This window comes from Chanodichthys erythropterus, chromosome 7 (genome assembly GCF_024489055.1).
Source record: "Chanodichthys erythropterus isolate Z2021 chromosome 7, ASM2448905v1, whole genome shotgun sequence".
NCBI lineage: Eukaryota > Metazoa > Chordata > Actinopteri > Cypriniformes > Xenocyprididae > Chanodichthys > Chanodichthys erythropterus.
The window spans coordinates 26,866,400-26,884,149 of NC_090227.1; the positions used below are offsets into that span (position 1 = coordinate 26,866,400).

The 17,750-nt window shown below is 37.0% G+C and overlaps 1 protein-coding gene across 8 annotated transcripts in view; it reads right to left on the reverse strand.

The window, feature by feature from the left end:
• Nucleotides 1-17,750, reverse strand: part of shank3a (SH3 and multiple ankyrin repeat domains 3a) — a 377,964-nt gene that overhangs the window by 358,339 nt on the left and 1,875 nt on the right. The window contains exon 1 of one of the 8 annotated variants that reach the window (XR_010895496.1): nt 15,015-15,130. The exons of 6 other annotated variants lie outside the window; for them this stretch is intronic. The gene's annotated coding sequence lies outside the window, so the exon portion shown is untranslated. Of the gene's footprint in view, nt 1-15,014; nt 15,131-17,750 lie in introns of those variants that run through there. One more of the 8 variants, XR_010895497.1, reaches the window with a different exon arrangement.

A 17,750-nucleotide genomic window follows, 5' to 3' on the forward strand; every position in this document is an offset into this window, starting at 1 on the left:
TAGTTTTGGAGTTACGAGTCTTTACTTTTTGTCACTCAGAAAAAATAAACTCAGAAAATACCCTCAGGGCTTAAGGGCTTAATAAATGTTAATTTCCAACAAAATTTGGGTTCATTCCAAGCAAGCAATACAGTAATTTTTCAACAATAGTTGAGTTAAATTAAACTACCCAGCAGGTTGGGCAAACATTTAACCCAACCGCTGGGTTAAAACATCCCAGTTGCTGGATTTGTCTTTTGTCCAACTTGGGTTGTTTTTAACCCAGCATTTTTAGTGCGTAGTTCTCTGACGAAAATCAAATAGAATTAATCAAATATTCATCAAATAAAAAAGTCACAGAGTGGATACAAATTTCCATTGACTGAATCCAATGATAGGATTTTAAAAGAAAACAGGCAGCTGCAGACATATTTTGGAAGTTAGCTCTGACATTATTGTTCTCTTTTACAAACCAGCTCACCAGGGTTGTGGCCACGTTTTTCTACAAACTCAATATCTACATTTATTTGTGCAATACACCTTTGCCTGATCGAAAACATTCAGAGGAGTCTCATCTGCTACAATCATTGAACTTGACACTACAATCGGATGCAGTCAAATGAGAGCATCACAAGAGGAAGGTTTTGGTAAATCTGGTCTCACAGGGTGGCAGTGGCCCCAGGAAGCATTTAAATAATGTTTAAGGTCCGAGAAACTCTGAGGAGACTGACATACTGTAACTTCCCTATCCGTGCATACAGCACTTTCTTCTCAATCAATGGTTAACTGATTGTTTGAGTGCATGTGTGCGTGTGTGTGTGAGAAAGAGAGAGAGAGAGATTGCTCACCCTAGGCTTCAACGGCTGGTAATCTATGCAAGTCCACTCACACAGCTATCAAGCATCGAATTCCACGATGGAAATGATGGATCAAACAGGCACACACACAGACACACACCTGCGGTGAGAGTTAAAAGACAGCTTGATTGCATCTGAAAGATATAATATGAACTCTTCTGGTAGCTCTGTTGAGCCCATGACATTATAAGCAATCATCCCTGTGTGGCATGCTTTAACCACAAAACATCCAATCACACACCCTGGTAGGAAGTTACGCTGACCTGTGAGATTCAAGCCATTACTAAAAATAGGAAGGAAACGTGAGAATTTTTCAAAAGACCCACAAGAATGGAATTCTCCATCCATCATATTAAAACACAATTACGCACATAATCATACAAATCAGCTGATTAAAGGGTTTCTGCAAGCTATAGAAAATAATGACGGACTACTGATGAAGAATTTCCAGTTAGCGTCCATAAATGAAGCTAATTGAGTACATTGTGTTCAGTGATCAGTGTTAGGTAACTAATGGCAACATAGCTACTTTGTTGAATGCCCAAGGCCATGTTTGCACTGCAAAAATGGTTGTCACTTCTCCTGTTAGAGCTTAATCTTATTCTGCAGGCAGAGTCACTGGCATATGTTTAGGATTGACAACCATATTTACAAACAGGTGTGACTCTTAAAGAAATGTCAAATGGCTTTTCTATTCTCATGATATTTGTGAACAAAGCCTGTATCCATATACTGTCACTAATGGCATAACACCAGAGTTTAATCACAATCAAAACAATGTTATTTAATAGAGACAGCCACCCTCATTATTTAGCACTCTAAAACAGGACTGGATTTGCAAGAAAATAATGGTCACTCACAAAAAGTCTGTTTCTCTCCAACATGCTGCACATGTCTTTTCAGTTGTTAATATTATGTAGATAAAATGGATAACACCAAACATTTAAACTGTTGGAATTGATGGTAATCAAAAAGTTGTTTTGATCACCAACATTACACAACTTCTGTAACAATAATTTAAAAATGCAGCGGTATTCAGCTGACATTGTCCACTGGAATGCTTTTTTTAAAAAAAGTATTTAAAAATGTCAACACTTAACACTTAATTCTATATATATATATATATATATATTGTAACACAGTTCGTAAATGGGAAGAAGGAGGCGGGAACCGGCGAACATTGAACGTAACTTTTAATTCAAAATAAACAAAGAACAAAACGAAAGTAATACCGGCAGACCCTCGCGGACGTCTGCCGGCCACACAAACATAACAAAACATAAAATAAAGTCCAGGCCTGGTCCTCTCTCGTCCTTCACTGATGTCACTCCTCCTTTTATGCCTCCGGAGCTCCTCCGTGAGAGACTCGAGGCCGGCACGCCTCGCAGGTGATGCTCGTTATCACTCGCGTCACCGGCCTCGCGCCGTTCCCTCACGGCTCTCGCCCGCCCTGCTCGTCACATATATATATATATATATATATATATATATATATATATATATATATATATATATATATATATATATATATATATATATATATATATATATATTATATTGTAGTGAACAGCACATTCCAGGGCCAGTTTATGACCGGACCCCTCTCTGTCCATAACAGCGGACAAAGGTTTGCTACATTTTGATTGGATCTTGGTGGCCTAACACAAACAAACTGTCCAACGGCATCAGATAAAGATGTAATGACAACATCCAGACCTCTCTTAGAGGGCAAGAAGAAGACCTCTTGTACCAAGCTTGGGAAGGACAGGACTTCCCATTGGTCCACATGCAGTTTCTACCCTTCACCCATCTAGACACTACTTCCTAAAGTTGGCCTCTGGACCTTAGCAGCATTGGGTGAAACAAAGAGAGATTGCAAAGATCCATCCGAATCCATTTAAAACTATGTTTGAAAACCTCCAACATCCATTTCATACTTATTCACAGAAATAAGTATTCTCAGTGACAGCCATTTGTAGTGCAACATCTGATACAAATTCAGCTGTTAATGTACAATTGACACATGACAGTACATGACAGTTCAATCTTTTTTCCATCATGTTTAGTCTCTATTTGTTTAGAATATTGCCAAAGGTATTCTGGTGGTGGTTTGGAAAGTGAGAAATGCATTGGTAAACTTTAAAGACACTGTAAAGACTTCCAACTTTGTGCTTTATGCAAATGAGTTCCACAGGGGAAAGAAGGGCTGGGCCACACTTTGTGTGTCCCCTCTGATGCCAGCGGCCAATCACAGCACTCGAATGGAGAAGCTCCAAATTGCAATCTCCTCCTCATCGGAAAGGGATAAAGGTACCCTTTCAACAGACACTCCTTGTTCTGAGTCTCCCATCGGGTGAGACACAACAGATACATGGTTCTGGGTCTCAACTCTGTAAGGAGTGAGACGTTAACAGATATTGTTCTGAGTCCCTGCTTGCGAAGCTGAGACACAACAGATACACGGTTCTGGGTCTTAACTCTGTAAGGAGTGAGACATTAACAGATACAACACAGTTCTGAGCCTCTGGTCCATCCAGAGAGACAACAACAGATCCCATGATCTAAGTCTATAGCTTGTGAGGCAGCAACAGAGACGACTACGTTCTAAGCCTCCAGCTTGTGATGAAAGAGACATCAATAAACACTACGTTCAGAGTTTACGTCCAGTGAGACAGTGACAACATCTGCAACAAGGTTAAGCTCAGGAGAGCAAACCTTCACTTCAAGGTGCCTTCGTCTGCGTGTTCCAGATTGTTAAGGACCTTCTGCACCTAAACCAGGGCCTCATCTGCGTGTTCCAGATTTTAGGACCCTTTGATGCTGCAAGAGATCAGCATCCCACAGAGCTTCGTGTTCAAGACTGTTGAAACAGATTCTGGCTCCTCTCCTCATTGCATTGTCAGCCAGCACAACCAGTGGAAGACGTCACCGTCATCGGACTCAACCAAGTGGAACGTAAATATCACTTAACCAAACCTCTTTCCAGAGACCTTGGCATTGTTGTATATTATCAGTATATCGTTTCCTAATTCCTATTAGATTCAATATAGCTGATGTTAGTCAATAACAAATAATCTCTCAATTATTTGTTTGTTGCATAATAAGGTTTTCCAACTTATTATTTTTAGAGAAACAGTTTATCTTTCCCTAAGATAACATAACTCTTCCATAGCCACACTCAACTTAATCACTTGCATTCTATGTATCTTATGCACTTTATTCTTTTAGCATTCATGGTATTCATTTAGTAGTTGTGTTAGTTATTCTTGTTTATCTTTTTGTTAATAAAATTTATTTTATTACACTTGTGTCTTCCTTGTGCTGATAATACAGAAAAGGTTAATACTACAAGTTAGCAATATCACCAATCTTTCAGATAAATCAGCTGACCACTTTACATTAATTCTAAATGAATGAAAAGCCCCTGTTGAGAGTGTTCTCATACTGCCAAGGTAAAATACCTTGACTGGTGCCCTGAACTGTAGGGAAAAAGGGGCAAGTGGTCATCTGATGTACCCATAACCACACCTTAAGAGACGTGTGATCCAAAAATCACAACATCAGCGGTGACGTGATTACCAATCCCTATTTTACTTCACGTCCTTGAATGGACAAAGTAAAAATCACATAATATTAAAGGTTATATACAACATCAGTTAATGCAATAGATAACTTGAAATAAATTAACAATAATTTTACAGTACTTTAATTTCCATATATTCTAAAACATTTTAACATTTCCAAATGTATAAATAAAATGAATTATGATTTTAAAGGTTTTTGTTTTGGAGTTGTTTTTACAAATTTACATGTGTCCAAGGTCAAAAAACACTTAAAGGATTAGTTCATTTCAGAATTAAAATGTTCTGATAATTTACTCACCCCCATGTCATAAAAGATGTTCATTCTTTCTTTCTTCAGTCAAAAAGAAATTAAGGTTTTTGAGGAAAACATTCCAGGATTATTCTCCATATAGTGGACTTCAACAGGGTTCAACGGGTTGAAAATCCAAATTGCAGTTTCAATGCAGCTTCAAAGGGCTCTACTCGATCCCAGTCGAGGAATAAGGGTCTTGTCTAGTGAAACGATTGGTCATTTTCTAAAAAAAAATAAAAATTATATATTTTTTAACCACAAACGCTCATCTTGCACTAGGTCTGCGATGCACCACACATTACGTAATCATGTTGGAAAAGTCACGTGTGATGTAGGCGGAAGTAGGAAGCAAGTGTTTACAAAGTGAACGTGCAAAGAATAAGTCAAACGGCCTTTACAAAAAAAAAAAAAGGAAAAACAAAGATGTCAGATTTTAAAGTTGTAGGAGAAAATGTTATTTTTTGCCCTACTGGTGTACTTCAGCCTATGTCAAGCATGACCTTTCTAACGTGATTACATAATGAGTGGCACATCGCAGAGCTAGTGCAAGATGAGCATTTGTGGTTAAAAAGTATATAATTTTCACTTTTTTTAGAAAATGACTGATAGTTTCGCTAGATAAGACCCTTATTCCTCTGTTGGGATCGTGTAGAGCCCTTTGAAGTAGCAATGAAACTGCAATTTGGACCTTCAAACCATTGGTAGACACTGAAGTCCACTATATGGACAAAAATGCTGGAACGTTTTCCTCAAAAACCTTAATTTCTTTTTGACTGAAGAAAGAAAGACATAAACATCTTAGTTGACATGAGGGTGAGTAAATTATCAGGAAATTTTAATTCTGAAGTGAACTAATCCTTTAAAATTTTAAAACCTCATTTCTCAAAGAGTCCCCTCCTTTCCGTGAAATTATTCTGCTCTTATTGGTCAGATGGCCCAGTCCATTGTGATTGGTCTACTCTGCACTGACTGGTTAGATGGCCCAGTCTGTTGTGATTGGTCTACCTTTACCACGCATGTCGGAAATGAAACACCTATTACCATATCTGGATTTCAGCTCTGGAGGCTTCCACAGCACTTGATACATAGTCATACAAACAATGACATCAGTTTTTGTTTTGGTTGCAAAGTGGATTGAAGTGCTGATAACAGCGTCTTCTCGACATGTCAACAACACAAACCGAACTCTTCCAGGCCTCTTTAAAATTTTGCAGACATTTTACATTCACGCACAGCAAGAAAGGTAATATTCGAAAAAGCATAATATGGGCACATGTATTAATTATTAATGTCTTATGAACGAATATGGCAATGAACAAGAGAAGGATTTATAAATACTAATATAGATTAATTAATGTTGTTGTTTATTTTTATGTTAATGAACTTAATCCTGTTAGTAAAAATATTCTCTGCAATAAAAAGGGGGAAAACAATCTAAAAATGCATTTATATTAGACATATTAGACACAAATTCTTCAGTTTTAATGCTGTTGAGATATATATGAAATATATATGCGAACTGTATGCTAAGCAAAATATATTAATAAATAAATAGATTTAAATAATTCATTCTGCAGTGTAACAGGCACACATAAACACACACACACACACACACACACACATTTCCACACAATCCTACAAGCACTGGTGTTTCTCATACAACATGATATAGCATTTCAGAGTGTTTGTAAAAACTACAAGTGCCTTGCAGCAGAAAACAGACTCAAATCACTGTAATCGACTTGAATGGCTCATGGTTTGTTAAAAAGATTCTCCTGGCATCATGCTAAATTTTCATCAGGTAAGAGAATAAAAGATGTACTCTCAAAGTTATGCAGTTATTTACATCTTTAGTCTAGCAGTACACAACTCAATAACACTAGCCAGAGGCATTTCTATTCTAGTGCTTCTTCAGCATGTAGATCCAAATACATGCTTCACAAAACATCACATGCATTTTTAGAAATGCTAAAGATCAATTTCCCAACAGACTCTGAGGGTTTTCTTTTTCCTGAAATTTTGAACAGGTATAAATACAATGAATTCATGACAGAGGCAAATAATAAAGTAATTCTAGTTTGTACACAAAAAGTTTCAACCCACGTATAAACCCAGAGGTTCACTACACCATCAAACCTTAAAGGTGTAGAGCAGTGATTCCCAACCACGTCTCCTTTGTCTGACACATCCATTTAAGGTCTTTCATTTCAGAGCTGATGATATGAATCAGGTGTGTTTGATTAAGGAGACATGGAAAACATGCAGTGTTGGGGGTGCGGAACCCCTGGTGTAGAGCATATAATGGATTGAATATCATATCAACCACATAATGTTAGTAAAAGGTTCTTGAGTCAAAATGTTCAATTTACTTTTCTACTCTCAACATTTGAATTAAATGTTTATTTGGATGTAGGCCGGTAAGAGCTGTGTGTGTAAACCCCACTCCTCTGATCTCAAGAGGCGCTCTAGCGACTTCTATGGGTCAATGACGTGACGCCTTAAATTTCTGTCCATAATATACAAACAAACTTTGTCCGATGATGTCCATTTTATTAAATATCATGTGGTTTGACCATCAAAAAATGACCACTTTGGGACTTTCATGTTGAAATCCATTCAAAGACAGGACGTTGCATCATATACCAATTTGCGAAGGACCCATGGAAGCAGCGAACAGGTTTGTAACTCTGTCCTAAATTGGGGAAAAAATAACCTTTTTAACGGCTGTATGTAGTTCCCACATTTGGATATCATGTGGTATGATCTCAAAAAAACCCAATGAATATTTAGTTATTTCTGCAAATATATACTTTTACTACAAATTTCATAGCGACCTTTTGTGGGAAGTTAGCTTGTTTTGTTTCGGTGGCCAATTCAGTGCCTGTAAATTTTGACTGAATTTGAAAATATCATGTGGCACGACCACTGCAGAGTGTTTTATAAAAATATTTTTTTTCTAAAAATAACATTTCAGACAAAAATATTTCAGACAGTTTATGTTTGTATTGTACAATATGAGAAAAATGTAAAACAAAATTGTTCAGAGCATGTAATTTGGTTTGTGTGACGAAGCGGGAAACGGGTTCGAATCCAAATGCAAGCTTTTATTAGATAAGAGCGTAGTCGTACAGGCCAGGTCAAAACAGGGGTAAACCGGAACAGCAAGGGACAGGCAGAATCGTGGTCACAGTACAGACAGTAGATCGGGGCAGGCAGATATCACTCACAGGTCAGGAAGCAATACACATTCCAAAGGTATGCAGCAGAGAACCATAAACGGGTAACAGACAGGATCGGAGACAGGCAGACAGAATAACAACACTCAGAAATGTAACAGCGTGTTGTCATGTCATGTCTTGTTTTAGTTTTTCTTGTTCACGGTTTATGGTTTGTTTTCATTGTTATGCTTTGTTTTGCCATTTCTTTTGTATCATGTGATTTCCATTGCCCTCATGTGTTCATGTCATGAGCTTCCCCTGTCTCATGTGTCATGTTCTGATTGGTTGTTATTGTCATGTGATTTCAGTTCTGTCTTTCCATTGGTCCATCGTCTTCATTGTTCACAGGTGTTCCTTGTTTGTCGTTAGTCCCTTTGTATAAATAGCCCTCATGTTTCATTGTATTCTTGTCTAGCTTTGTTTAATGTAACCCACTTAGGTGAGTGTCGTGTCAAGTCAAGTCATTATTAAAAGCTGCACTTGGGTTCTACCTACACTCACCTCCAGTGGACTTCATCCCCTCAAGACAAGACTTCGCAATGATGTGTGGTGAATGAGAGTCTTTTATAGTCCGGATAATGTGCTGCAGCTGGGTGTGGTGATTAGTGATTAGTGTGGAGTGTGTGCAGGTGACTGGCAGGGAGGATTATGGGAATTGGAGTCAGGGAAGTGACAGGAATTGTGACAGTTTGTAGTTTAGTTTTGTAAGTATGCATTTGTTTATTTATTTATGGCCATTTCAGTCTATTTTGCCAGATGCCACTGCCAAGCAAAAACTGCTGGCATGTTAATTTTGACCCTATAGCAAGAATGGAGTTAGACCTTGCTAGGAGAAGAGTGAAATATTAATATCTGTTTTCTCTGTGAATAGTAAACTGAAATTTATTCCTGTGATCAAAGCTAAATTTTCTGCATCATTACTTCAGTCTTCAGTGTCACATGATTCTTCAGAAATCATTAAAAAATTAATTAATTGAAACTTAAATGAAATGGTGCACTTATGTTTGCTATGTGATTTTTTTTTTTTTTTTTTTTTTACTATAAAAATGTTTATAAAATTTGTTCATGAAAATTTTGTGAAATTTTAATTTAATCTGGTTTAAATCTATTTTTTAAATATGAAATTGATTGTTTATTGATCTCTTTAAATAGATTTTCAATTAAATTTAAGGTCTTCGTGGAGCGAACACACATCATGTGGTGCGACCAATAATAACAGTAACTGTATTAAATTAAAATATCTAATTTCTGTGGCGGAAATATGAATCACTGCAGTATGCTTAAGTGAATGGTATTTTTAAAACATTTTTATCTGTTTTATGCAATTTACAGGAAAAATAAGTGTTAACTACATTAAGAAGGCAACTCAAGTTACAGAGCAAAAATATAAGGTGTCTCAAATGAAAATCTAAAATAATCTCAAATATTAGGTGTCTCAAATCTCAAATGAACTGCAAATACTTTGCTTCTAAACACTTTAATTACTGGGAACTTGTAAGAAAAAATGTTAAGCATGTTAAAGAAATGAATTAATTTTAAGATAAGCTAAATCCCGGTCGCACCATATGACATGTTTTAAGGCTATGGCTAATACATCTAGATTTAAAAAAAAAACCTAAAATCACTTAATTTAAAATGTTAATATGAATTTATGTGTACACAACATTCTTAATGTTTGAACAATTGCAATAGATATTATAATTTTTTGTATTTTAAAATTGGCCTGTCAAAAATCCTTATGTCATTGACCCATATAGAGATAATAGAGACTGTGGTCTTTAGCTTCCTTGTTAGAGTGCCCGACTCCCATGCCGGCAGACCCAGGTTCGAGTCCCGCTTAGAACAGGCGGTTCAAACAGGAGGGGCTACATTTCCAACTCCTTTACATGCATCTGTGAAATATTGTGAAATACTGAAATACTTTGTTACACTTACAGGCTTCAGGTTTGTATTAGAGCCCAATCTTTATGTACTGGGAAGTTCTGACTTCTGAAAGTTATATCCAACTTTTATTATTTTAAAAGTTAAATAAATAATCTATGATATTACCCCTTTTAAGGATTGGATATTAAATTTCAGACACACATAGTAGTCTGTAAACTCACGACACTAAGACACACACCAAAACTGCTGAAATAATTATTCAGAAATAAGCTTAATTTTCAAAAGCCTCAGAAGTATCTTACACAAAAAGAGGAGCTTAAAACAATCCTCATTAAAATCTCTGACAGGGAGTTTAACCCACATTTAAGCTCCTCTGGAGAACAGGTTCTTGGCATTAACAATTAACATTTATTTTGTTGTAAAGTAGTGAATTTTTTGGAAGAACGAGATGTAGAGTGACAAAAGCGCATATTCATATATAATCCTCTATAAAAATTGTACAGTATACATATTTGTTTAACATAAAATCATAACTTTGCAAACTGTGACTAGTACACACAATGAATCCTCCTGAGGTATTATGACTAGTATGATGCAGTTCTGAACATATAGCCAACCACACAAACACCTATTCCACCAAGAGACACTTCCACACCCCAACACTGTCCAATCTACACCATCACAACTCTATCAACATTCTCATATTTTAAATGCCAGCTTTACGATTGCGTGCATGCGTATATGACTCTATCCAGCCCCTGCGGCTCTCATCTGCTCTAAAAGTAAACACTCATTAAAATCATGTTTGAGTTGAAGTCAGTGTGCAACATAATTACAGCTGAGAGACATACACCAAGCACATGAGTAATATCCCTGCCGATCATCCATGTCTTGCTCTTAGCGCTCCAAGACGAGCTATACCAAAAATATCAGTGTATTGTTTTGGAACTACAACCATCATCAAAGAAAAAAAATCAGTCCCGATGCATTCACCAATTGTTTTGCTGACTGCATACACACATAGCTCCCACAGCAGAGAGAGCTGAAAGCATGAAATAGATTTCTAACAAACAGAACACAGGCGGTTTTTGGTGTTGTGTCGTTCTTCACGGTTCACAGTGTTGGAACTGAACAGTGGTTGAGCTGTGACCTGTAGATGAAAAGAGTCTTTGCTCCATACAAACACATTAGCATGGACAAGGACAACTGGTGGTCATGCTGAATTCATGCTATTATGCATCAATTTCCATTAAAACCAACAGCAAAAGAGACTGAGGGGGGGTTGTTTAAAACCAATTATCATTCCATTTAACACTTGAAAAGTCATCTAGAAAATATTCTATTCTATGTTTTTTCAGCATTCAAACAATTTATAACTGGACCCACATTTACTGTGTTCTGTGGGATTTTCTGCCCATTTTATGGTCTGCTAGGTTAAAAAAACACCAATTATAAAAAAAAAAAATTCAAATGAATCAAAAAATCAAAAATCAATTAATCTGATTGCTTAGAAAATAATAGCTCACCTTGCCCCAACAACCTACAACCTCACTTATTTTCAAAACAAATCACACACGATCCTAATCAAACTATAAATCTAAAGTGCTAAAACATTTTCATACCAAGGACCCCCAAATATTTAGCAAACACAAAAGCAGATATGTAATTTTATGCATAAAGACCCATTTTTATTGTGATAAAATAGTGTGAAAGAAATCTGCTGTTTGTTAAATTTGCGTTTATATTGTCTCTGTACTGAAGCCAAAGTAAATTGTTAAAATATTGTCTGGAAAATATTTTTGACAGTGTATCTTTTTCCACCCACAATTAATGTTAGATAAAATGCAAAATAAATATTTTCAACTCAATTATTTGTACAACAATTAAATAAGGAATAAAACTGAAAAATATTTTTTTATGCCAATAAAACTATATTCAGATTTTTTTTAACAGTAAAAATAATAAAAAAATATTACATGTCAATACAATAAAATTATCAGACATTATTTAGAATCAAATTAATTTTAGAATTTCTGAGAAGAATAAAAAAGAAACCATATTACCAAATTTGAAAAAAATACAAACCCGATTCCAAAAAAGTCGGTACACTGTACAAATTGTGAATAAAAACAGAATGCAATGATGTGGAAGTTTCAAATTTCAATATTTTATTCAGAATACAACAAAGATGACATATCAAATGTTTAAACTGAGAAAATGTATCATTTTAAGGGAAAAATAAGTTGATTTTAAATTTCATGGCATCAACACATATCAAAAAAGTTGGGACAAGGCCATGTTTACCATCCCCGCTTCTTTTTATAACAGTCTGCAAACGTCTGGGGACTGAGGAGACAAGTTGCTCAAGTTTAGGAATAGGAATGTTGTCCCATTCTTGTCTAATACAGGCTTCTAGTTGCTCAACTGTCTTAGGTCTTCTTTGTCGCATCTTCCTCTTTATGATGCGCCAAATGTTTTCTATGGGTGAAAGATCTGGACTGCAGGCTGGCTATTTCAGTACCCGGATCCTTCTTCTACGCAGCCATGATGTTGTAATTGATGCAGTATGTGGTCTGGCATTGTCATGTTGGAAAATGCAAGGTCTTCCCTGAAAGAGACGACGTCTGGATGGGAGCATATGTTGTTCTAGAACTTGGATATACTTTTCAGCATCGCTGGTGCCTTTCCAGATGTGTAAGCTGCCCATGCCACATGCACTCATGCAACTCCATACCATCAGAGATGCAGGCTTCTGAACTGAGCGCTGTTGTCCTTGTCCTCTTTAGTCCGGATGACATGGCGTCCCAGTTTTCCAAAAATAACTTCATATTTTGTTTTTAAATGAGCCTCGGCTCAGAGAAAACGCCTGCGCTTCTGGATCATGTTTAGATATGGCTTCTTTTTTGAACTATACAGTTTTAGCCGGCAACGGTGAATGGCACGGTGGATTGTGTTCAATGACAATGTTTTATGGAAGTATTCCTGAGCCCATGTTTTGATTTCCATTACAGTAGCATTCCTGTATGTGATGCAGTGCCGTCTAAGGGCCTTAAAATCATGGGCATCCAGTATGGTTTTCCGGCCTTGACCCTTATGCACAGAGATTGTTCCAGATTTTCTGAATCTCTGGATGATATTATGCACTGTAGATGATGATAACTTCAAACTCTTTGCAATTTTTCTCTGAGAAACTCCTTTCTGATATTGCTCCACTATTTTTTGCCACAGCATTAGGGGAATTGGTGATCCTCTGCCCATCTTGACTTCTGAGAGACACTGCCACTCTGACAGGCTCTTTTTATACCCAATCATGTTGCCAATTGACCTAATAAGTTGCAAATTGGTCCTCCAGCTGTTCCTTATATGAACATTTAACTTTTCCAACCTCTTATTGCTACCTGTCCCAACTTTTTTGGAATGTGTAGCTCTCATGAAATCCAAAATGAGCCAATATTTGGCATGACATTTCAAAATGTCTAATTTTCAACATTTGATATGTAAGTATATGATATTTGTAAATTATTGCATTCCTTTTTTATTCACAATTTGTACAGTGTCCTAACTTTTTTGGAATCGGGTTTGAGGTTGAAAAATAAATGAAAAATGTTTGAAAAAAAAAAAAATGTTTTAAATATATTTAAATATTTTAAGTAAACGGGTTAACATAGACATGCATTAAAAAAGAAAGCATTCAAATTACTCACATTTTCTCCAGACCTCATTTTGAAAAACACTTTAAACCACAGATAAACTGTAGTGTCACATTTTCCTTTGAATTGTCTTGTTTTGGGCTCATGGCCAAATGTGTTGAGATTCCCAGGACACATAAAGAACCAAAAGAAAGAAAGGGGCTGATGGAAAAGATAGCCAAAGGTCTTCCCACATTCCTTTGCCCAAAAGCAAAGCTTAAATTTCAACCTAAACTCTCAGACAAGGAAAACAATGATCTATTTAGTCAGAGACTCACTTTCAACCATTTTGCATTTTGGTATTGAGCATATATCACCGTTGAAGAAGGTTCCACTGAAACCAACATAATGACAAATAAACAATTGACACTCTGTTTGCCTGACTTGACTCACAGACACTTAGCGTGAGAAATGCATTTAGCCTCAACCTCTTAATTATCAAAGCAAGTAAACATCTGGTTGTTCCGGACACATTTATAGGAAACGGTAGCGTTTACAGGCGAGATGATTGCAGAAGCCGGATTAACCCTCGTTCTGACAGATGTTTCATAAGTGTTTGGAAATGGCTGTGATTGCCGTCAAAAGCAGCAAAATGCAATTAGCCTGCTAATCAAGGAGCCAAAACTGTGGCGGAAGTCATCTACGGCAAACGCGCTGTGTCCAATTATTTACCTCTCCTACATTAATGCTGACAGATAGTACTAATGAAGCCAGCACCACAGGCTGTGAGTATGTGTGTGTGACGGAAACAGAGAAAGTGAGAGAGGTAATAAGCCTTAAATACGATTAGTGGGACGCGTCTCATGAAGATGACCCATGGTTGCCGAGACTCCATTGCACTGCACTGCAAATAAAAGCAATCCTGAGGCAGGTGGTGAAAAGACTGACATTATGGCACCATGATAAACACTAAAATAATTAGTGCTGCTTGCTTAGTCATTATCATGGATGATAATACCTCATTACTATTATTATTGCTCATACTGTGTGTTAGGGATTTGAACAAACCCCTAATCCTAAGTATTAAACCTCATAACTCAGCCCACATTGTTTCTGCATAGGAAGTATACCTCAAATCATGTGGGTTTTTTATATTAAAAAAAAAAAAAGAAGAAGAAGAACGGACAAAACACCAAAACATTTGACAGTAAGCAACTACCTAGCAACATTCAACAACCAACAAGTGTGTAGTATACATTACAGTTTGCCCTTGTAATTAGCTACCGATTAGCACATGATTTCTGGCACACTATGTTGCAACTGCAGGTTATGTGAGCTTGTGAGTTCCCAATTCAGTTTCCTCTCTGTACTATCCTGATCATTTGATCTCCTCAATCTGCTTTTACACATATCAGGAGACCGAAGAATTGTGAATTGTGCACCGATGTGTGTTTTATATAATTCATCTGTATAACTGAACAAGAAGTGAGGCTTTTCATCAAGAAAAACATCCACTTTAGCACATGCATCATGCTCTCTACTGCTTTTATACAAAAAGAGTAAACACTCACCATGGAAAACAGTTAGCTGTCCAGAGTGGGAGTGGGTACACAGAGCGTGACGCACATTACAACATGTGTACGCACTGTTTGACATTGAAGATGAAAGCATGTATCTGATGTATTTCAGCGAGACAGAGAGAGTGTATGCAATGAAAGACAAAGGAGGCAGTATGCATTTCCATGGGAAACTTTCTACGCAGTGTGCAATCTTTACTTATTAACAAACAGCAAACAGTCCGTGAGTTTACTCTGTCAGTGAGTGACAAGAACAGTTTGAGTCAACAACAGAATGCAGGAAGGAAAAGAATAGATCTAGATCAATCAGACCCTCATAAGCCGGAAAATTCTATAAATAAAAGCCAATCACTGATTCTTCAAAAAGTGAAAAAATAAAGGTTTGAGAATTAAGAATTAATCTGTTCAACATGTTCAGAAGTTTGGTCCTGCTGCTGCTATTTTCTCACAAGATGTGTATTTTCCCTTGCTTGTCAATCAATGTGGGTCTACGGAGCCCCTTATGGGACATGGTAAAAATATGAGATGGGAGGAAAAAATATATTTCAATATTTTTGCGTTCTCTCACAAAAGTTTTGCGTTCCCTCGCAAACCTTTTGTGCTCCCCCAAGAGACTTTGTGTTTGCTCAAGCGCAAAGTTTCTTGGAGGAACGCAAAACATTTGCGAAAGAATGCAAAAGCATTGACAAATAACTTCTCCCATATTTTTTTAATCATATTTTTTCCTTCACCATGTCTCTTTAGGAGCTCCGTATGTGTCAACATTATCAGACAGATCGTTTTTCTAGTCAGCACCGAGCTAAACTATGGGGAATTTTCTAAAAATCTCAAAAAATTTCATTTTCAAGTTGTGTTAAGTTGACGTCATGATTCTGACATTAACTAACCAACTAAACTAAACTAAACTAAACTAAACTAAACTAACTAGCTAGCTAAAACTCAGCCTGTGGCATTATAGCAAGAGAAATATGGAAATATGACCTTTAGGGTGAAGCGTTACAGGATTAGTTCACTTTCAAATGAAAATTACCCCAAGCTTTACTCATCCTCAAGCCATCCTAGGTGTATATGACTTTCTTCTTTCTGATGAACACAATCGGAGCAATCAGAGATATATTAATAAATATCCTGATGCATCCGAGCTTTATAATAGCTGTGAATGGGATCCATGAGTATGAGCTGAAGAAAGTGCCTACATCCAGGGGTGCCGCTGGCACGGGGGACAGGGGAGTCAGGACCCCCGCAGTTTTGAAAAGATAGAAGTCAATCCCCGCACTTTTGATAAGGGCTGCTTCAATTAGTCACACTATATCATCTTTAAGCTTAGGATATTTTCTTTCAAATTAGACCATTTTCACGTTTCTGTGACCTTCCGTTCGTAAATAATCAGCTGTTTTGTCGCGGATGTGAACTGGAAATGCGCTCTCGAACGGAGAAACACGGGATCTCCAAACCATCGATCAAAGCGTGCTAACGTTTTAGGACAGGTCGATGGTATATAAATCATGCCCAAACGTTAGCGTTTGTCAATCAAGCCAAACCGTCCATTCAGAAACCGAGAAATGTGACGCTTTAAGGTAAGGAGGCTGATTTCTCAGGTTGACGCGCAAGCTGGCTTGACTGAAGTTTTCGTGAGGATTTATAGTTTATGGACTGTTTTAATTTCGGTAATTACATCTTGAAAGGCAAAGCATTGATTGCATCTATAAAAGACATATCTGAAATGGAAACGAAAGTGATATTGCCTCATCCAGTGAGGAGGACGCACGAGAGGAGATCTGTGCGTTTAACTGGTATGTGTATACTGTAATACTTAATTTACAATGCTTATCAGTGGCATGCACTTTGATCGTGAAAGTGAAAGTGCCTTTTGCGGTCGCATTGCGGTGCTCTCGTGTTCCCCATGTGAACGTGAGCTCCAGTCCATTACAATTTAGAGCGGTTAAGGCCCGGGTATACTTCATTTCCCGCGAGCCTTTCAGAGAAACTCCTTTGCCCATGGGAAAGATGTGCACCGCCCGTTGTCATTAACCCCCACCATCAAACCCGTGTTTGTGTAAAAAAAAATATACATATTTAACAAGTTATGTAGTAAAATATCTAGCTTCCGCCAGACCGCCTTCCATATGAAGAAAGTGTAAAACTCTCACAGTTCAAAAAGCTTACGCTATGTCCTACGCCTTCCTTATTCAACTTACTGGAAAAACTTAACTGGTGCGATCCCAGTTCCGTTTTTTTTTTTTTTTTTTTTTTTTTTTTTCATAAGTTGAATATGGAAGGCGGTCTGGCGGAAGCTAGATATTTTTCTTCATAACTTGTTAAATAGGCCTATGGATATTTTTCTTACATAAACACTTCGCTTCACTTCAGAAGGCCTTTTTTTTTAAAGGGTTAGTTCACCCAAAAATGAAAATTCTGTCATTTATTACTCACTCTCATGCGGTTCCACACCCGTAAGACCTTCATTAATCTTCGGAACACAAATTAAGATATTTTAGTTCAAATCCGATGGCTCCGTGAGGCCTTCATAGGGAGTAATGTCACTTCCTCTGTCAAGATCCATAAAGACACTAAAAACATATTTAAATCAGATCATGTGAGTTCAGTGGTTCAATATTAATATTATAAAGTGACAAGAATATTTTTGGTGCGGCAAAAAAACTAAATAACGACTTATTTAGTGATGGTCGATTTCAAAACACTGCTTCAGAAAGCATCGGAGCACAGATG